The sequence below is a fragment of the Ambystoma mexicanum genome, chromosome 11 (assembly GCF_040938575.1).
Source record: "Ambystoma mexicanum isolate Mex_15411 chromosome 11, UKY_AmexF1_1, whole genome shotgun sequence".
In the NCBI taxonomy this organism is placed as follows: Eukaryota; Metazoa; Chordata; class Amphibia; order Caudata; family Ambystomatidae; genus Ambystoma; species Ambystoma mexicanum.
Genome location: NC_090934.1, coordinates 1,262,670,542 through 1,262,689,237, shown reverse-complemented (window position 1 = coordinate 1,262,689,237; position 18,696 = coordinate 1,262,670,542).

Sequence of the window (18,696 nt, the reverse complement as noted above, 5' to 3'; positions counted from 1 at the left end):
CCATGGGACCTGAATGTTGTCCTGACGGCGCTGTGCCATAAACCCTTTGAGCCAATGGCTACTGTGGACCTCAAGTACTTGTCTTGGAAAGTGTCCTTTTTGGTCACCGTCACATCGGCAAGGAGAGTGAGTGAGCTCCAGGCATTGTCGGTGGAGCATCCTTTCTTGGTCTTTCACAAGGACAGGGTAGTCCTTCGAACTAATCCGGCTTTTCTGCCGAAGATAGTGACCGAATTCCATTTGAATCAAACGATCTCCCTACCAGTCTTTTTTCCAAACCCCGCCTCTGAGGCGGAGAGGGTTCTACACTGTCTTGATGTCGGAAGAGCTCTTAAGTTCTACCTGGATAGGACTTCCGAGCTTAGAAGTTCTTCTCAACTTTTTGTGACTTTCGGCAACCCTCAAGGCAAGCAGGCGTCTAAGGCAACTATTTCTAGGTGGATTGCCGCCTGCATCATGGAGTCTTTCACTGTCCAAAAGCTGAAACAACCTAAAGGTATTCATGCACACCTGGTGCGGGGCAAGGCAGCTGCGGTTGCTTTTCAGAAGTATGTTCCCTGGGAGTCCATCACTAGGGCAGCTACTTGGGCCTCTCCATCTGCTTTCTGTAAGCATTACTGCCTCGATATGAGTTCTAGAGCTGATGCTCAGTTTGACCAGGCTGTGCTGAAGAACCTTTTTCAGTAAGGGGTATTTCCATCCACCCGTAGTTCCTGTAAGGAGTGTTTGGGAATCTCCCACAAGTATGGAGGAAAGGGGACGGGACGTAGGAGTATTACCAGGTTACTCACCGTAGTGACCACCTTACTCCTAGTCCATAGTCCCCTTTCCTCCATACGCCCGCCTGCCGACCCCTCTAATAAGGTTCCTCTGTTATTGGTAATGGGTCTCTGACCTGGCAAAGAAAAGGACTGAGGGGCGATGCGCGGGGTGGAGCCAAGGTGGGCGGGGTTACAGCCGCGTGCCGGGCCCCGCGCAGAAAAGAGAGGAAGGACACATTTTTGGAAACATTTGGATGCTTTTTACAAAGTGCTCCGGTCCCGTCCCACAGGACGGAGAGACGTCCCACAAGTATGGAGGAAAGGGGACTATGGACTAGGAGTAAGGTGGTCACTACGGTGAGTAACCTGGTAAAAACAGCAGTTGTTGGTGAGAAGAGGAGCTGGTTTCAAAAAGGTTATGATCAGAAGCACAAGCCCCTTGTGAATCGGCAGACAAATGTGACACCCACCCAACATTCTTTGCAGTTGAACAAGAGGAGAGCGAGAGCACTTGAGGCAATAGGCACAGCAGTGTGGACTTTCATCTGCGAACATGAAGATATGAACACCTGTCCCAAAACCATATTCTGTTTGCGGTCTAGACGCCCAGACCCCTGAAGCTAGAGGCACAAAAGGTTGCACACAGAAGTGGCTGTGCTGTGCATCAGGCTTCCGGGCCACAGTGTCTAGACCGCAGATGGAGTTGGCCAGAGCCTGAAACAGTTAAGGGACCAGGAGAGAGCCGAAAACAGAAGGCCGACCTTGTGGATACTGTAACGCTTACCTCTGGTGCCCTGCACGAGTGCCTGATCCAGAGTGTTACGAAGCGTTGCCCCCACAGGCTAAGTCTGCTATGGTGAATGCCCAAGCCACTCCTTCCCGCACTGGTCCGCTGATGAACCAAAGCCCAGGGAACAGTGAGGTTGGGAGGGTCCCGGTAGAACTCGGAGCCTCTGGTAATTTGTGCGAAGGGATCTGGGTGAAGACCTAGGAATAAGTAAGTGCAAATATTCAACACCTGTTCCCCATCTTTCTTCCCACCTCCCCCTTGTGTTTCTCTAGATAGGCTGGCTGGCGCGCTGGTGCTCACCGTATTTGGATGAAGAAGGTGGGCTGGAGATATCAGATAAGCATCTGACTCCAGTTGCTTCACTGTGAGTAGTGGTCCAGGACAGCTGCGACACACTGCATGCTGAAGGTATGAAGGTAAGTCTTTGTAGAACGCTGCTCATCTTCCTGGAGGCTTTAGCAGCTTGCGGAGCGCTGCTTGTTTCATGTTGTTCGCTCTCGTCGAGTGGCGCGACAAGTCTCTTTCTCTTCCTCCCCCAGGTGCGGACCTCGCGGAATGTCTTTTGCTGGATTGGCCGCTGCACGAAGAATGAGCAAGGCGGCTGATCGCTTGTTCAGGTAAGTTTGTATTAAATGGGAAACTTGGGTGGGAATTGGCAGTTAAATTCAGCCTCTTACTATTGTTTTCTCGTTTCAGGATCTGCAATTGCTGTGGACCTTGAACGGCTACTGTTCCACGTGAGTATCTGGACGGAAACTTGAAACTGAACTCTAGTGAAGAAGTTCTCGAGTATGTAAAGCTGCAGGTGAGTCCGGGCTACGGTTCCAAGTGAGTATCAGTCTTACGTTGAAGTCTTCGGGTAAGTATGGCTGCAGATAAGTCTGGGTGTGCACCGCACATGGAACAACAGGAGCGGTAAGCATTACACTGCTCTGATAAGTAGCAGAAGAAATGCCAAGCACAGGGTATGGCCCAGGGCATGGCTGTATAGCCTCGGGCTGCGCCCTGTTAACACTAGACCACCAGGGATGTCGGATCTTCGGGTCTGCCGGGGGCCATTTTAAGTTCCATGATGGGATCTGTCTTGGCGGGCATGTTGGCGTGGGTCAAGGCAGCTCCTATCAAACGCCTGCGCCAGCCAGCCACCCTGCATGTCCAACTTCTCCCTACATTGTCATGGGAGGATGTGCCTCGAGTTCTAATGCATATGCTTTGTGTCCTTACTGGGATCGTGACAGATACAGCCTTTTTGGCCTGGAATCCACAAGGTTGGACTTTTTTTTCTTGGCCTCTGGAATCTGAACCACTTACACACAATCTGGAGGCCGGGGAGAGCAGCAGCAGAAAATGTGATTGTCATTCGTGTGGGTCAGCAACGTCAGCATCACCACAGGGAACCAGGACCAAGTACCGTGGGGGATTCACGCACATCCCTAGAGAGGACCGGACTCCCATGTGAAGTAAAAATGGATGTCGGGCATTTTTTCAGCTCAGAGCAATGTAGCCTGGGAGGGACCATCCTCCTGCATAGTGTGAAATACCAGAGGGTGTTTAACTTCCCAGACACCGGGGATCCCGTGCGCAGTTGGCCAGGGCACGGTTATGGCCTTTGGATACAGACCCTGGGGGTGGACCAGTTCAGAGCATCACCTGGATGAAGGGTCCTGTGGGGGAGAGACACCCGATTCCCCCCTTTCCAATACCCTATCCAATTCTATTTGATGGGATATTCAAAATTCCCAAATCCCCCTCCCCTTCACAAACACTGAGCCGACGAAGAGGAGGTCTAAAGCTGAATGGATTACCACCCATGCAATACATTGGTCATGTCCCTCTAACAAGATCAGACAGGGCCAGGCACTTAACTTTAATCACGTAAGCTTAATACCCATTCACTCTCCCCACATGGTTAAAAGGTGAAACCTTGAGACACACTTTGAGCAAGGCGGTGCACGAGAAGGCGCAGTCCGTCCAGGGCAAAGGTCGAACCAGGCTAAGGAGAGCGACAAACTGAGGGGTTAATCCGAAGGAGCAGAAAGCAAGAGACCCGCCCAGTGAGAAATTGTTATTTCCGAAAGGCCGTGAGGATTGTGCAGGACAGACCAGCTGGAAGGGAGAGTCTTCTGAGTGCTGCAAGGTTATCAGCCACCCTCCCGGGTGAACGGCAGTTTTGGGGAGGCACAGAAGCGGCAGTGATAACCTTGACTCCTACATCAAAGGTGTGAAAGACAGAAAGCATCCCGCAGTGCCCACGAGTGCCTGTTTGCCTGCAGACGCTGGGCTGTGTTCCTGCCAGTCTGAATACACACAGATAATTGTACACCAAGGAACTGGATGCTGCTATGTACAGTGACTTCAAGGACTTCCCATGAGTGACTCGGCTTATTCCAGAGTGTATTTCGCTTACATTTACTCTCTTTATCCGTCAGAATACCAAGACATTGCAGCAGCCTATAATCACTGGAAACCACGCCTCCATTGTAAGACTCTCCTTTATTAGGCCTGGGCAGCGCACACCCAAGCGCGTGCATCCCGCAGGGCCAAAGAGTGCCTGTTTGGTGGGCTGGTGGGGAGAGGTGTCACTCGTGCCTCTTCAGATGAGATATTTTGTAAACTCTGTATTTAAGGAAATAGCTCTTATTTTTCAGGTTCTCTTTCGGATGTGAAACCAAACATTCAAATTAGGAAAGAGAAGTCGGGCAGGACGGCTATGTATCATGATATTCTTTCTGCTCCCCTTATGTTCACCCCAAAAAAGAAAATATGGCGGGATCCCAGGCTCTTCCCCTGCCGCCTTCACCCCCCTCTCCATCTAAACTGACGGAGGTCATACTTGATCATCAAGGAGGGGAGCTCCCGCCGCTCCTATTGGACTCAGCGGCTTCTCCTCCACCGCCTTTCCCAGAGACACGGCCCATTAAAAGTATTCAACAGGCTCAATCTCTCACTGGTTTGGCATATTCATCTTTCATGGACACCCCCCGCCCCCATTTTTGGTGCAGGCGAAATCTCACTCCTGGTCCTGTCTCAATATCCCTTGAGACAGGGAGAGGGGTTCAATGCCTCCTTTCTCACGGCCCAAGTGCCAGCCACAACCCTGGAGGAAGGGGCAAATCCAATTGGCTCGGGGGGAGGAAGGGTCACAAGATTTTATTTGATCAGAATTTACAGGAACATACAAAGTGTTTGAGGGCCATCACTACTCAACTATTTAATTTCAATATCTCAAGAGGCCAAGTGATTGCTCTGGAAATCCCTGTTCCTGATACTGTAGACTTACACATGCCCTCATGTCTGGAAGCCGAAACAGTAAGACAACTAAGGGAAGTTTCCACAAGAAAAAAAATAATAATATTCACAATGTGGCACCAGAAACTGGAGGACGACTCCCAGACCGTATTGTGCGATTACAAACTATATCCACTTTAATGGATAGTCCCAATCCGACTAAAAAGTGTAGGAAAAGGAATAAAGTCAGAGAACAGATCAAAATGAAAAGATCAGACCCCTGCAAAGGTATGAATAAATCCTTGATAAATTTGTGCCAAAATATGGTAAGGGAGGAGATTGCGGACACTCTTGTTAATATTAATTACAAGTGTTCCTCAGCAAGTGAGGTGGAGGACTGTATCGAAATTGGTTTACAGTGACTTTTTTGAAAAAAAAGTTTCGAATGACAAAACATTCGAAAACAAAGTTTCGAGAGAAAAAAAAGCTGTGACAAGCTATATTTAACATGAAAAAATGCATTTCTTTCAAAACCAATCCATCGACAATAGACATGGACTGGTTTCAATTGAAATGCACTTTTACATGTTAAAAGTAGCATGTCAGTGCTTTTTTGTAACGTTAAAACGTCACCACTGGCCAGCTCCTTGTAACGTTTTAATGTTTTGTGTATATTGGGGGGGTTCCTCCCAACCCCCACGCCACCCCTCATCCCCTAACCCAAGCCACAACCCTAGCCCTAAACCCTAACCTAATGTAACCCTTAAACTAACCCAATCCCTAACCCTATTTTAACACAAACTAGCACTAACCCCAACCCTAAACCGTAACCTAATGTAACCCTTAAACTAACCCAAGCCCCAACTCTAACCCTATTTTGACACTTAAACTAACCCTAGCCCTAACCCCAACCCTAATCCTAGCCCCAACCCTAGTCATTTTTTTGAAAAAAATTCAATATGATAGTCACATTTTTTTTTTTTAAAAAATGACTTCGAAAAAAATTACTTTTCGACAAAGTATTCACAAAGTTTGTATTCGAAACTGTGTTTCGGAAAAATGACTGGATACCATCAAAATTATTTCTAGGTGCAAAATACAGTCGGATGTGGGAGGTGGGACCTCTCCCTGAAGGGACAGGCTACTACAGGGCCTCCTTACTGATGCCACAGACTTCCTGACAAATGCAATGAAACACAAAGGGAAAAAAGAAAAACAAAGCAAATCTAACCTGGGGAATGAGTCTGATATAATAGATTTATAACGCGCTTAATACCCAGAGGTTTCTAATCGCGGACGTGGGGAATCGAACTTGTGGTGCTCTGTGTCTTGTTGCTTCCAAGGCGAGCACATTGCCCCTGAGCTATCCTCCCGAGACAAACCATAATTCAGAAAAAGGTATTTATAACCTGTTAACAAGAAGAAAAGGGGAGACCATGGAGGGTACTGCGGAGGTTGAGACTGGGCTGATAAGTGATCCTAGAACAAGCGACCCCAGAACTAATGACAATAGCACCACCGTCGAAATTGGTCCATGGAGATCTCTCGAGACTAATAGCCAGAGGTAGGGCCACATGTGTACTAAACTGATGGGAAAAATGGTGAAGAACACAGTGAGAAGTATGATTGACCAGTGGGCTAAAACAACATCTCCTATAATTAAAGAGGCACCGGGTGGGAAAGTGTTTTTCCCAAAAGGGGTAAAGAGGATTCCCTTGAATCATTTAATGTCGGATCAAGTCACTGAACTAAAAACGACTGTTGACGCCCTAAGAAATCAGCGGCCCGAGATGCATGGGATGGGTGAACTAGACACTGGGCCTCATTACGTTTCTGGCGGTAACCGTGCTGGTAAAACTGGCAGGTTGCCACCGGACCCGTAATGAATTACCAGTGCCTGACTTCCCGGTAACACTGGGGCATTCCGAACCTGGTGGCTGGAAAGTCAGGCACCAGTAATTTTGTAAGTCCCCATTCCCATGGAGTCCCATAGGAGTCCATGGGAATGGGGACCATGGAAGCACCGGCACCATTAACCAGTGCCGGTGCTTCTGTGAAACTGCGGGCGGGTGCCGTTCTGCCCGCCAGTTCTGACCCTGGCGGGCGGTACGGCACCCGCCCACAGAGTCGTATTGTGCCTGTAGGCTTACCGGCACCGGTGTTTCCGGACTGGCACAGTTGTAATGAGGCCCAATGTAATCAAAATGACTCCAATTGAGTCAAAGGGGCACGATAACAAAAGTCAGACTAGTGTTTCTAATGACTTTAGGCCTGGGGAGCAACCAGTACCATATTCGGCTAGTATTCAGACTACAAGGGAATCAAGGGCACCCAAGTCAGTGTTTAAAAACTGTCCAATGGAGGCAACCATGGTTCCCGGATGATCCTAGTGTGACTCTACTACATGTTTGGATGTGGTGGTCCAGACTCTCTAAATAGGTGGAGAGTATTAGCTCTCCTAAATGAAATCCCTAGTCTCAGACTCATTAACACTGCAGATATAAAACTGGTTGATTTTATCCATCCTGACCGATACGATCATGTGCACCTGGTCCTATCATCCTGTGTAATCTACGACGCACTATTAGCAGAGATAAATCAATTTAACAATTTAGGATATGATCTCCTAAATGCTAGCTCTGGGTTCTCTAATCTGCAGCATGGCAAACAAATCGATCCCTTAAGGTAAGTGAAACAGGGCGGGAAGGCCGAACACAGGGGTGGGAGTTATGCACAGGGGATAGAGCAAGACCGCAATTGGAGGTGGCTTGCTCTCAGTCTACCAGACTCCATCTCCCAACTCCAAGTCTTAAAAACCCAACTTTAGCCAGATGTAGAAGGTCTCTTTAATATCCTGGAATTCTGGAGGCTCCTCAGATTTATGTGCCTCTCCGGAATTATGCCATATGTTAAGTCAATATTCGATAATATACATCCAAGAAACATGGTTGACCTCTCCCCAGAGATTAGATGGTTTCGATGAACATACAGAACTAGCCACTAAGGGGCTGAGAGGAAGGCCGGTAGGCGGGCTGATAATTGCCTTAAGAAATGGTGCTGATATTTAAAAAGTGTGTACATGTGTCTAAAGGAGTTTTGGCCGTAATGTTGGAGCTAAAATTAAGATCACCATATCAATTCATCTTGCTCCTAAATATATATTGCAACCCCCAACCAAATCTTTTTGTACCTTAAGGAAGATAAATGACCAGATTGAAGTGTGGTTGGTCAATACCCCAGGGGCACAGATAATTATAACGGGTGATCTAAATGCAGAAATCACGACACAGAGTGAATGGTTTTGCCCGCGAGCCGGGTTTAGGATTGATCCCCACCCACCTCCATAACCAAAATACCATACTGCGGGGTCCCCTGGGGTGCAAAAGAAAGATACTCCAAGGACAATATGGCAAGATATGTTTACAAATTGGGGCATGTGTTCTGTAAATGCGCTTCAGGTTACAGTTGCGGACCCCACTACATGGTCAGACGGTAAGCGGATGCCAACTATTGACTATACATTTATGTCAAAAGCCCTTATCGATCACGTAAAAGAATTTAACATAAAAAACACCAACTTTAGTGATCATAAGATGCTGGAAGTTACTCTCCTCTCACCCTCAAGGGGGGCGCCCAGGAAATACTATAAGGCACTGTGCATTGTGACTAATAACAAATCAAGAATTGTCTGGCATGAGGGGAATGTACTTAAACGAAATACTTTATTTATGGCTGATTTCTGCACCTCCGATATGGATACAAAATTGTCTTTATGTACACATACTTGCTTTGGTTCCTAAATGAGGAATGCAGACACTTGTTAGGTGCTCCAAACAAATGTTTAATCTTTGTTTACTTCACAGATATTCAATTTTTGAGAAATATAAGTAAATTGCGTGTTATTTCCTTAATTACATGTAAATTGTGTGTTATTTTCCTCGACACGTGTGTCCCCACCGTAATTCTGGTGCTTCATCGGGAGGTAAATTGAAATATGCCAATTGTCTAAAAAAATAGAAAATGGTGAACAAGAAAACATTATAAGCTTCAAACCATCTGCATATGTTAGTAATTTCCGTAGTTAAGTAATTTTACAGTTCTTTTTAAAGGAGATGAGTTACTTGCACCCAAGTTACAAATAAACAAGAGATCATAATGTCAAATTGATACTTTGTTAATGTAAGAGCTGTTGGGAAGGGGTATTAATCTGAGATTGGAGGTCTACTTAAAGTGAAAACCATCTTTAGGTTTACTACAGTCTGCGCGATTGGTAATTTCCCACATAGTAAAAAAAGGGGGAATCTAAATAATGTGCTTACTTAGTTTCATCGTTCTTGAAGACAATTAGTGGTAGAGTCGTATTGTGGATAAATCATAAACCTCATTGGTGGTCAAAGACCAAGTGTTCTCCTTGATTCTTTAGGTATTGTACAGTTCCTGAGAAAACCTAAAAATTCAAAGGATACCCTTGTGATTGTGAAACGCATAACAAACTTACATATGGATAAATAGTCTTATTGACCCATCCATGTGATATTGTGTTGAACAAATTCTCAATTATAATTAAAAAGTTTTTAACTCTAGCTAGAGGTAATTACCTTGGATTTCTCCAAATTCTTGTGGAAGCATCTGGATATGGCAATCATCTAGCAGGAACTGATGATTATGCTTCCAAAATGGGCGCCATTTATTTACGTTACACGCCGTGATGACGTCACGCACATGATCACGTAATTGCCGTGATTGCGTTGCGGACACCTTTTTAACTAGCGCGTGTGTCGGTTAAGAGTTGTGAATACTCTCTACCCTGATTCAAATAATTTGAACGGCTTGGGGACTACTATGCATGGATTATAAATGCATAGTTAAGTCTTTTTAATTACATGCCAACGCTCTCCAAAATATTTACTACACAATCTATGGTGTTACCAAATGAATACCCCTCATCATAATGTAAATTTACAAATAGCACTTTTTGAATCAAATTTCATCTCCAATGATTACCCCACTGATTCTCTGTCATAAAGTACTTATTAGAAATAAATGGTGTATATCAGACAACCGTGTTTGATATAGGGCCTCAATTTATGGTATTTAGCCTTAATTGGCTTCTTGATTATCTCTGTATTGGTAAACAAATTACAACTAAGAGAGTGCAATTCACTGTTGTGATATTATAAGTTGAGTAAAAATCTCATCATAGATGGTTGTTGGTAGATACTCTGAAATTATTTTCCTAAGTCTTCGACCTAGATGATTAGTGATGCAGTAACACTCATGTACAAAAAATAGAATATACAAAAAATATATCTTCATAAGAACTGGCCCAATTAATGAGAGTTTAGGCCAGTGTTATTACTGTCCATATAGAAGATCCAATTTGCTTCGACTCTGCGTAGTAGTTTTTCCCCATTTCCTCCTCTGTTGGATTGACTTGTTCAATACCATAGAATCTGATTAGATTGAGATAATCTTTTCTGTGGCTTTCCAAAAAGTGTTTGCTCAGTGTGTAGCGAATGTCGTTCAATTTGAGTGAATGAATATGCTCATAAATACAGATTTTCAGCAATCTTATTGTGCTTCCTATGTACAGTTTTGCACACACATTTGATTGCATAAACTATTAATTTTAAATTGCAATTCAAAAAGTCTTTGATTTTGTATCTGTTTCCATTGGATTTTGCGCATTCTTTAAGTCCATTGATAGCAAATACACGCATTTTACAGTCCCACATTTGTAAAATCCTTCAAGTTTACCTGTGGTCCATAGTTGCTGTAGTCCTTTTTGTTTCTTGCTTTCCACAAAATGCGAGGGACATAAGATGTTTTTAAGATTAGGTGCTTTCCTGTAGGTAATACAAGGGGCATCTGTTAGGTAGGGTTTCAAATCTGGATCCATAGAAAAAAATATTAAAATATTCCAATGTCTATTTAGGATTTTCCTCAAAGTTCTGGCTTCTGTGTTGTAAGTTGTAATAAATCTTATGGTTTGCGAAGTTTGATTGGCTTCTTTTTGTTTTATGCCTAATTTTGAAATTAGTAGATCTTGTCCCTCGCGTTCTTTGCTTTTGTTTTTAGCTGTTGTCAGTAGTTTATTGTATCCTCCATCCAGGAATTTTTCTTTTGCTGATTGCAGATGTTTAGTCAGTTCTTTCTTATCAGTGCAGTTCCGTTTTATCCTTGGAAATTGCCCATAGGGGATGTTGTTCTTAATATGTGGGGGGGTGGTGACTTGCTGCATGTAAGATGCTGTTACCGGCTGTTGGTTTGGTGTACAAAGTGGTGTGGATTTTGTTATGAATATATAGTTCAAGATCCAAAAAGTGAATTTTGGTCGCTGCTACCCCCAGTTCAGCTGCAGTCCTCAGACCCAAAGTCAAGTTTGGCTCCTAGTTGCTCGGGACGGAAGCCCCTCTCCCGACTGAGTTTCTGTATTTTGGGTGGGGGCAGGGGGGTTGCGGACTCTGGCTTCACACACCGCTGCTCCACGTAGTGATCTCCAGCAGCCGTCCACTGAGTCTTCTCTCCGCGCTGGCAGTTACTACATGCCCAGCTCTGTTTGGTGCATTTGTCGCCCAACGAGTCCTGCCCACCGGCTGCAGCTCATAGGGTGTCGCGTTTGCGATACTTTTAGCTTTCCTTGTTTCTCTTCTCTGGTGGATATGCTACTGATTTATGACTGAGTGTGGTTTTCGCTTCAGTTAACTGCAGATTTACACCTTTTGTTTCCTGCCCATACAGAGAACCCGATATATGCATCCTCACGGGCTAACGGCCATCTTGGAATCCATTGTTGCCATTTTTGATTAGGCCTGGTTTCTGCTGCATCCAAGGGAACTCAAGTTGCCAATTATGCAGCTGAATCACAAGGCAGTGCAAATCTTTAGCTATAGTTTTAGAGATGCAATTCCTGTTATCCTTTCTCACAAAGCTTTTCCCAGGGAATTGGAGTACACAGAATAAATGTATGCCTTTAGCATTAGTCTGGCAGAAACACAAAGTTCCGAATGACTTGTTCTGGTGTAAGCTAGGCATTGGGTTAGGGCACTGCCAAAATACAGAATCAGGCTTTGGATCTTCTGCCCTCCTAAGACTGCAAAGTTGGCAGTGGAGTGGCTTGGTAGTACAAATACTACAAGATAGTAATTGCTTGAGTATACTCCGATCCAACTCCGATCTACATTCAAAGAAAAAGAATCTCTGACCTGGCACGGTAGCAAACTATATATCTCACAGGATGTCGCTAAAAGCACGGCCTTACGCATAAAGGAGTTCTTCTCTTTTCGCCCTACCCTGAAACAACTCAATATTCGATATGGCCTATACCATCTATGCTCCTTAAAGGTTACACACAACAGCTGCACTGCCATGTTCGATGAACCAGCTGAGCTTTTATACGTTCTATCAAGACCGAAAGCATGGACACATCCTCCCCAAAGAATCCTTCAAATACTTAAGTTTGTCTTTGCTCTCCTTGTCTGCTGAACATCACAAAGTGCTGAAGTTATACTATCGAAACTAAGGTGGGATGGAAGCCGCTGTGGCGTCCCTCTCCCGCTATGTACCGTCTTTCATGCCCTTGCTGCATTGCTCCTCGTGTTTTTTTCTCCACTTCAAGGTCTGACCCCCTTTTTTACACTGCAATCTCATATGCCGAGATGCTTATTTTATCTGTTTAAGACTTCAACTCCTTTTTCTACCTCAGCTCATGCAGTTCTGGATCAGACCCTCTCCCCAATTCCTCAAGTGTATTCTTTTTGTATCCTTCTCCTGGTTAACGATACCCCATCCCAATCCTTTGTGGTGTCCCCCAAGGTTCGTGCATCTCGCCAACCTTATACAGTATCTTCACAAAGCTATTGTTCGACCAACTAGATAACCTGGGTGTCAGCTACACAAATTATGCTGATGACACTCAGGTTCTCATCACTCTCTCCGTTTGCTACGAAGAGGACGCCACACGGATTAACAACCTCTACCTGGAGATCCAAGCCTGGATGGCAGAACACTGCTTATGCCTCCACAACGAGAAAACTGAGCTTCTTCTCGTCAGATCCCAACCACGGGTAAACAAACTGGACCCCCGTCACACTTCTATCAACATAGATGGTAACTTAATCACAGTGGCCAAAAATCAAAACCCTAGGGGTTTATTTGGACTCTACTCTCTCTCTCAAAAAACAAGTAAATTCCACAGCCTCCTCCACAGCCTACACAAATAAAGCTGTCTAGCTTCATTACCCTAGCCAGAGTGCTAGTACTCTCAGAAATAGATTACTGCAATACTCTTCCTTGGCATCTCGGAATGCAACTTGAACAAATTGCAAGTGCTACAGAATAATGCCCTTAGAGCAGCTATGAGCATCCCACGGCACTCATCTCTAGCTTTAGTCAAGATGCCCGCTGGCTCCCAGTACGAGACAGAATCACACTCGGATCGCTCGTCATCGTCAAGTGCCTCTCTAATGATGCCCCAAGTACTTAGCAGATATGTTTAGCAAGCACATCTCAGACAAACCAAAGCGAACGCTGTACTCTCATTGCCTTTCCATCCCTAAATTCTACCTCAAAAACAGGCGGCTCCAGCTTCCCGGTCCTAGCAGCCAAACTCTGGAATGCTATACCTGTGAAACTTAAAGCAGAACCATCCTTTTGGACCTTCTGAGCCGCAAACAAGTCCTGGCTCGCCAACAAGAACTCCTTCACTGCTTGACTCTTCATCCTTTGTCGCTTCACTGCATCCCCCCATGTTTGCCTTCTGACCACTGTGTAACCCGGTCACCTGCACATAGTGTCATTTTCATGTATGTATGTCTATAACGTGTAGTAACCTGCTCCAAGTCTCTGGCGCCCAGTTACCTCAGTGTTTAGCGTGTGGTACAAATAAAGAAACTAAACTAAAAGGTATTCTAATGTATTTTGACATTGTTAAAATGGCTTGTTTCCTGGTGGTATCACACCTCTTGGTACCTTAACGCCTTCCTCTTACTATGGGTTTATATTAAGTTCTTAAAATTACCTAAATACGCAAATGATATTTAAGTGTGTTACTTGGAACATCAAGGGCAGTAACAGCCCCATCAAAATAAGTAAAATATTATCACATTTTAATAAAATTAAACCATCCATAGCTTGCCTACAGGAAACTCATGTATCCACCAAAGAAGCATTGAAGTTTAAATCACTCCGGGTCAAAGAGGTTGTTGCTAGCCCTGCTGTTGCCAAGAAGAATGGTGTTGCTATACTAATTAGTAAAAAAGTACCCTTTAAGATTTTGGATCAAGATTCTGAGGGTCGCTGGGTGTGGGTCAAGCTTCTGGTTAACTCTATACAAGTATCTCTTCTTAACATTTACGGGCCAACTTTACCTGATCCCGATTTCTGGATATCTATTAAACTAATGTTTGTCAAAAATAGCTTTACCAATCTTATAATGTGTGGTGATGCAAATTAAGTTCTTGACCCGTTTCTGGACAGGAAATCTAACTGCATGTTTAAATCCACCAAATCAAGTCTTTTCTGGGTTGTCTCTGAAACAGGTCTAAGACTCTTGGAGACATTCCCATCCCACACAACGCGATTACACATTTCACTCCTCTCCACATAACATACTATCGTGCCTAGATTACATCTTCACCTCCAAAAATCTCACTGGCACTATAGTCGAATCCATGATCTCCAACATTATCTCTGATCATGCCCCTGTTAGCACCTCCTTTAACTTCGATGATATCAATAGCCCTTCCCGATGGAAATTCAATAACCACTTATTACAAGACCAACAATTTATTTCAGTCCAATTCTTTTTACATCAATTATATGCAGAAAATCATGACACCATTATAGTTAACAATTGGGATGCGTTTAAAGCTGCTCTTAGATGCCACATTATTGCCTACTCAGGGGAGCGGCGGGTAAAAAACATTGACGATCTATACAGTCAGTTGACAGCTGCTGAGCAGTACTACTATCAAAATTCTAACATCACGAATCTTGGTCTGGTCATTGCCCTAAGCTTCCACATCAACAAGGTACTCCATGATCTGGCCGCTGGAAATACAAAACTAAAATATACCAAACAGTCAATAAAGCCGGGAAGACACTTGCTTATCTCAAGTCTAAGAAAGAAAATTAACTTATATCACATGTTACAGATACTTCAGGCACTTTGCATACTCATCCAAAGGATATCTTGAATTGTTTTAAAACATTTTATAATAATCTATATACCCCCAACACCTCAGTGACTTCAGAAAATATTGATACATTTCTTAACAATATTGATAGATCATCCTACACTACAACTGACGTTTCTCACTTGGATAATATTACACTTACTGAGATTTCTCACATCATTAAAAGCTTGGGTAGGGGCAAAGCTCCTGGTCCAGACGGCTTCTCTGCCGAATTTTACCATACTCTCGATGAATCCCACACACCCAAACTTAAATCTCTATTTTCCCATTTAATCTCTAGAAAATCCTCTTCTGGGTCATTCACTGAGGCTCTTCTAATTTGATTCCCTAAATCTGACAAAGACCCCACGCTACCTTGCAATTATCGTCCTATATCCCTCAACGTAGAGTAAGATTTTTGCCAAAATCCTCGCTAACAGAATAGAGTCTTCCCTCCCGGCTTTGATTAAATCCAATCAGGTAGGGTATGAGAAATGACACACCCCCTCTAATGCAAGATTATTTCTGAATGCCCTCTATATCGTTTCCAAAGATAAAAGACAGACAAGGCTATGCAGCCATTGCACTTGATGCAGAAAAAGCCCTCAACCTTGAGAGTTGGGATTATAGGTTTCATTCTCTCCAATGGCATGGTTGTGGTCAAAAATGTATCTGCTTTGTGAAACTTCTCTACTCATGCCCCAAATCTATCACTATCAATGGTCAATTCTCATCCTATTTTCCCTTACTTAGAGGTACACACCAGGGATGCCCTCTTTCCCCTATTCTATACATCCTCTCTCTGGAACCCTTGTTAGAGCTCATTATATCCAACAAACATTAAATCTGCTGCATATGCCAACGATATCCTCATCTTCATCAAAATCCTAAACTCCACCTTCCTCATTTGCTCAATACCCTCCACCAATTCGGCCTAGTTTCTGGTTACAAACTCAATGGAGACAAATCCGAGATTCTTCCCCTTAACTCCTACTGTCTCAAACATGATCTTGAGGTCTTTGGCTTTAAATGGTGCAATGACTATCAAATATTTAGGTATTCGTTTTGCCCCAACTATACAAGATACCATTAAACTTAATACGCAAATACTGTTCGACAAACTTAAAAACTTAAGCACCAAATGGACCCCCTTTTATCCATCATGGTGGGGTAGGCTGGACACTATCAAAAGTATGCTCTCCCTCCGTTATCTTATATTACCTACCGCTCCTTCCTGTTCCACTAACTCTTGTTAAATCCATCTATTCTATCCTACTTAACTTCCTCTGGGGCTTTGGCAAATGCAAATGGATTGCTGTTGCTAAACTAAAGGCTCCTTACAATATGGGTGGGATTAGATTTCCAGATTTCAAATTAACTCTGCTTTCCTTATTAAACAACTCCACTGCTGGTTCTCCTCTGCTTATACCTCAGATACTGTGTCTTGGTTTACTCTGAAAAACATCTGGCTTACCCATATGAGTTAGCTGATCTCATTTATCTTTTTAACCACTCCTCTATAGCCATATCTGACCCCATCAAAGCCTCTACATCTTCTTTAAAGATTTTTCTTTTTCCTCATATCAAAAGTCCCAATAGAAATCTCTCCCCTTTGCTTTGGCACAACAAAAGAACAAGTTACTTTACCTGGTAACGTTCTTTCGATGGGATGGTCCGACGACGTATTCTATATCTATTACATGTAATCACCACAGCTGTGCTGCTTCGGAAACTTTTTTCGGCGTCTGCGTCCTGTGTCGATGACGTCGATGCGCCGTCGTCGAGGACCTCTCCTCCGACGTCATCTGATGTGATAAGTAGGACGCACGACGCCCGTAGCCTCAGTTGTAGTTTTTTCCCCCAGAACGTGTGACATTAGTCAACTGCCAGTCAGACACAAAGCCTTGCGGAACGTAAGCTGCAATCGCAAATGAAATTCTGCAGCGGGGAAGGCAGGGCGGGAGCGATATGGAATACGTCGTCGGACCATCCCATTGAAAGAACGTTACCAGGTAAGAAAGTAACTTGTTCTTCGAGGGGATTGGGTCCTCCGACGTATTCCATATCTATGACAGACTCCCAAAGCAGTACCAGAGAAAGGAGGAGGGAAAGAATTTAGAATCAAAATTTAGAATAGCCAATCAAATAGCAGAGCAAAGGACCGCCTTGCCAAAGGCCAGATCCTGTCCTCGGATGGAATCGAATGAATAGTGACGTACAAATGTATGTACTGAAGCCCAGGTGGCTGCATCACAGATGTTGCGAATAGGAACACCCCTCTGCAGGGCAGTAGATGCAGCCACACCCCTGGTAGAATGGGCCCGCAAGCCAGCCGGTGGGTCCTTACCCGCCAAGCGGTAACATTCCGAGATGGCTAAAATAATCCAGCGAGACAAAGTCTGTTTCGTCACAGCTTGCCCCAAATGCTTTCCAGCGTAACCAATAAAGAGTTGATCGTCCACTCTGACCCGGGACATGCGTGAAACATAAAAGCTTAAAGCTCTCCTAGGATCAAGCCTATGGAGCCGCTCCTCTTCCTTACCAGGATGCGGAGGAGGATAGAATGCCGGAAGAACAACCTTCTGGGCCAAATGAAATTCCAACACTACCTTCGGAAGAAAAGAAGGACGAACTCTAAGGACAACCCTGTCCTTGTGAAATACAGTGAAGGGTGGCTTAACTGAAAGTGCCTGCAACTCACTCACTCTGCGAGCGGAAGTAACCGCAACTAAAAACAGTTTTCGGAGATAACAGCCTCAAAGGGCAAGAATGTAAAGGCTCAAACGGAGCACCCATAAGAAACTTATGAACAAGGTTTAAATCCCAACCGGGCACCAGGAAAAGTGACGGAGGGAACACATTAGTGAGCCCTTTCAGAAACTGTGAAATTAAAGGGATTTTAAAGTAAGAACACTCTTCAGACGAGCGCTTAAAGATGGACAGCGCCTCCAGGTAACCTTTAATGGTACCCACTTGCAAGCCCCTGTGGGCCAAAGAAAGGAAAAAGGACAGAACCATGGGGATGTCACATGCAAAAGGATCCACATTCTGAACTCTGCACCAGTCGCAGAACTTACGCCAACGGCAACGGTACAGAGACTTTGTTGCTGGCCTTCGGGCCGAAAGCAACACCTCCATCACGTCTTCAGGGAGGTCCCAATCCTTATACCTCAACCTTTCAGAAGCCAAGCGTGAAGGTTGAGGGATCTGACCTCTGGATGGAGAACCTGACCCCCCCCCCCCCCCGTGAGAGCAGATCGTCTCGGTAGGGAAGACGACGTGGAGGGCAGATGGACAAGTCGAGAAGGTCCGGGTACCACGTCCTCCGAGCCCACGCCGGAGCAATGAGGATCATCCGGGAACCGAACTTCCGTAACCTCCGCAGCACTTGCGGGATGACAGGGACTGGAGGAAACGCGTACAGCAGCGGGAATGACCACTCCACCACAAAGGCGTCTCCTAAGGCTCCTTTTGGAGGAAATTCCCGCGAGCAAAACCTTTCGCACTTCCGGTTGACACTGGAGGCGAAGAGATCCACTTGAGGGGTCCGCCAAAGGGTGAAGATCTCCAGGAGAATCTCCTGAGCCAACTCCCACTCGTGAGAGATCACGCTCTGCCTGCTCAGAGCGTTCGCCGTCACGTTTGTCTCCGGCCAGATGAACTGCCGAGATCGAAACTTCCTGCTGGATGGCCCAGAACTCGAGCTGCATCGCCTCCCCTTTTTTGTTGAGGTAGTGCATGG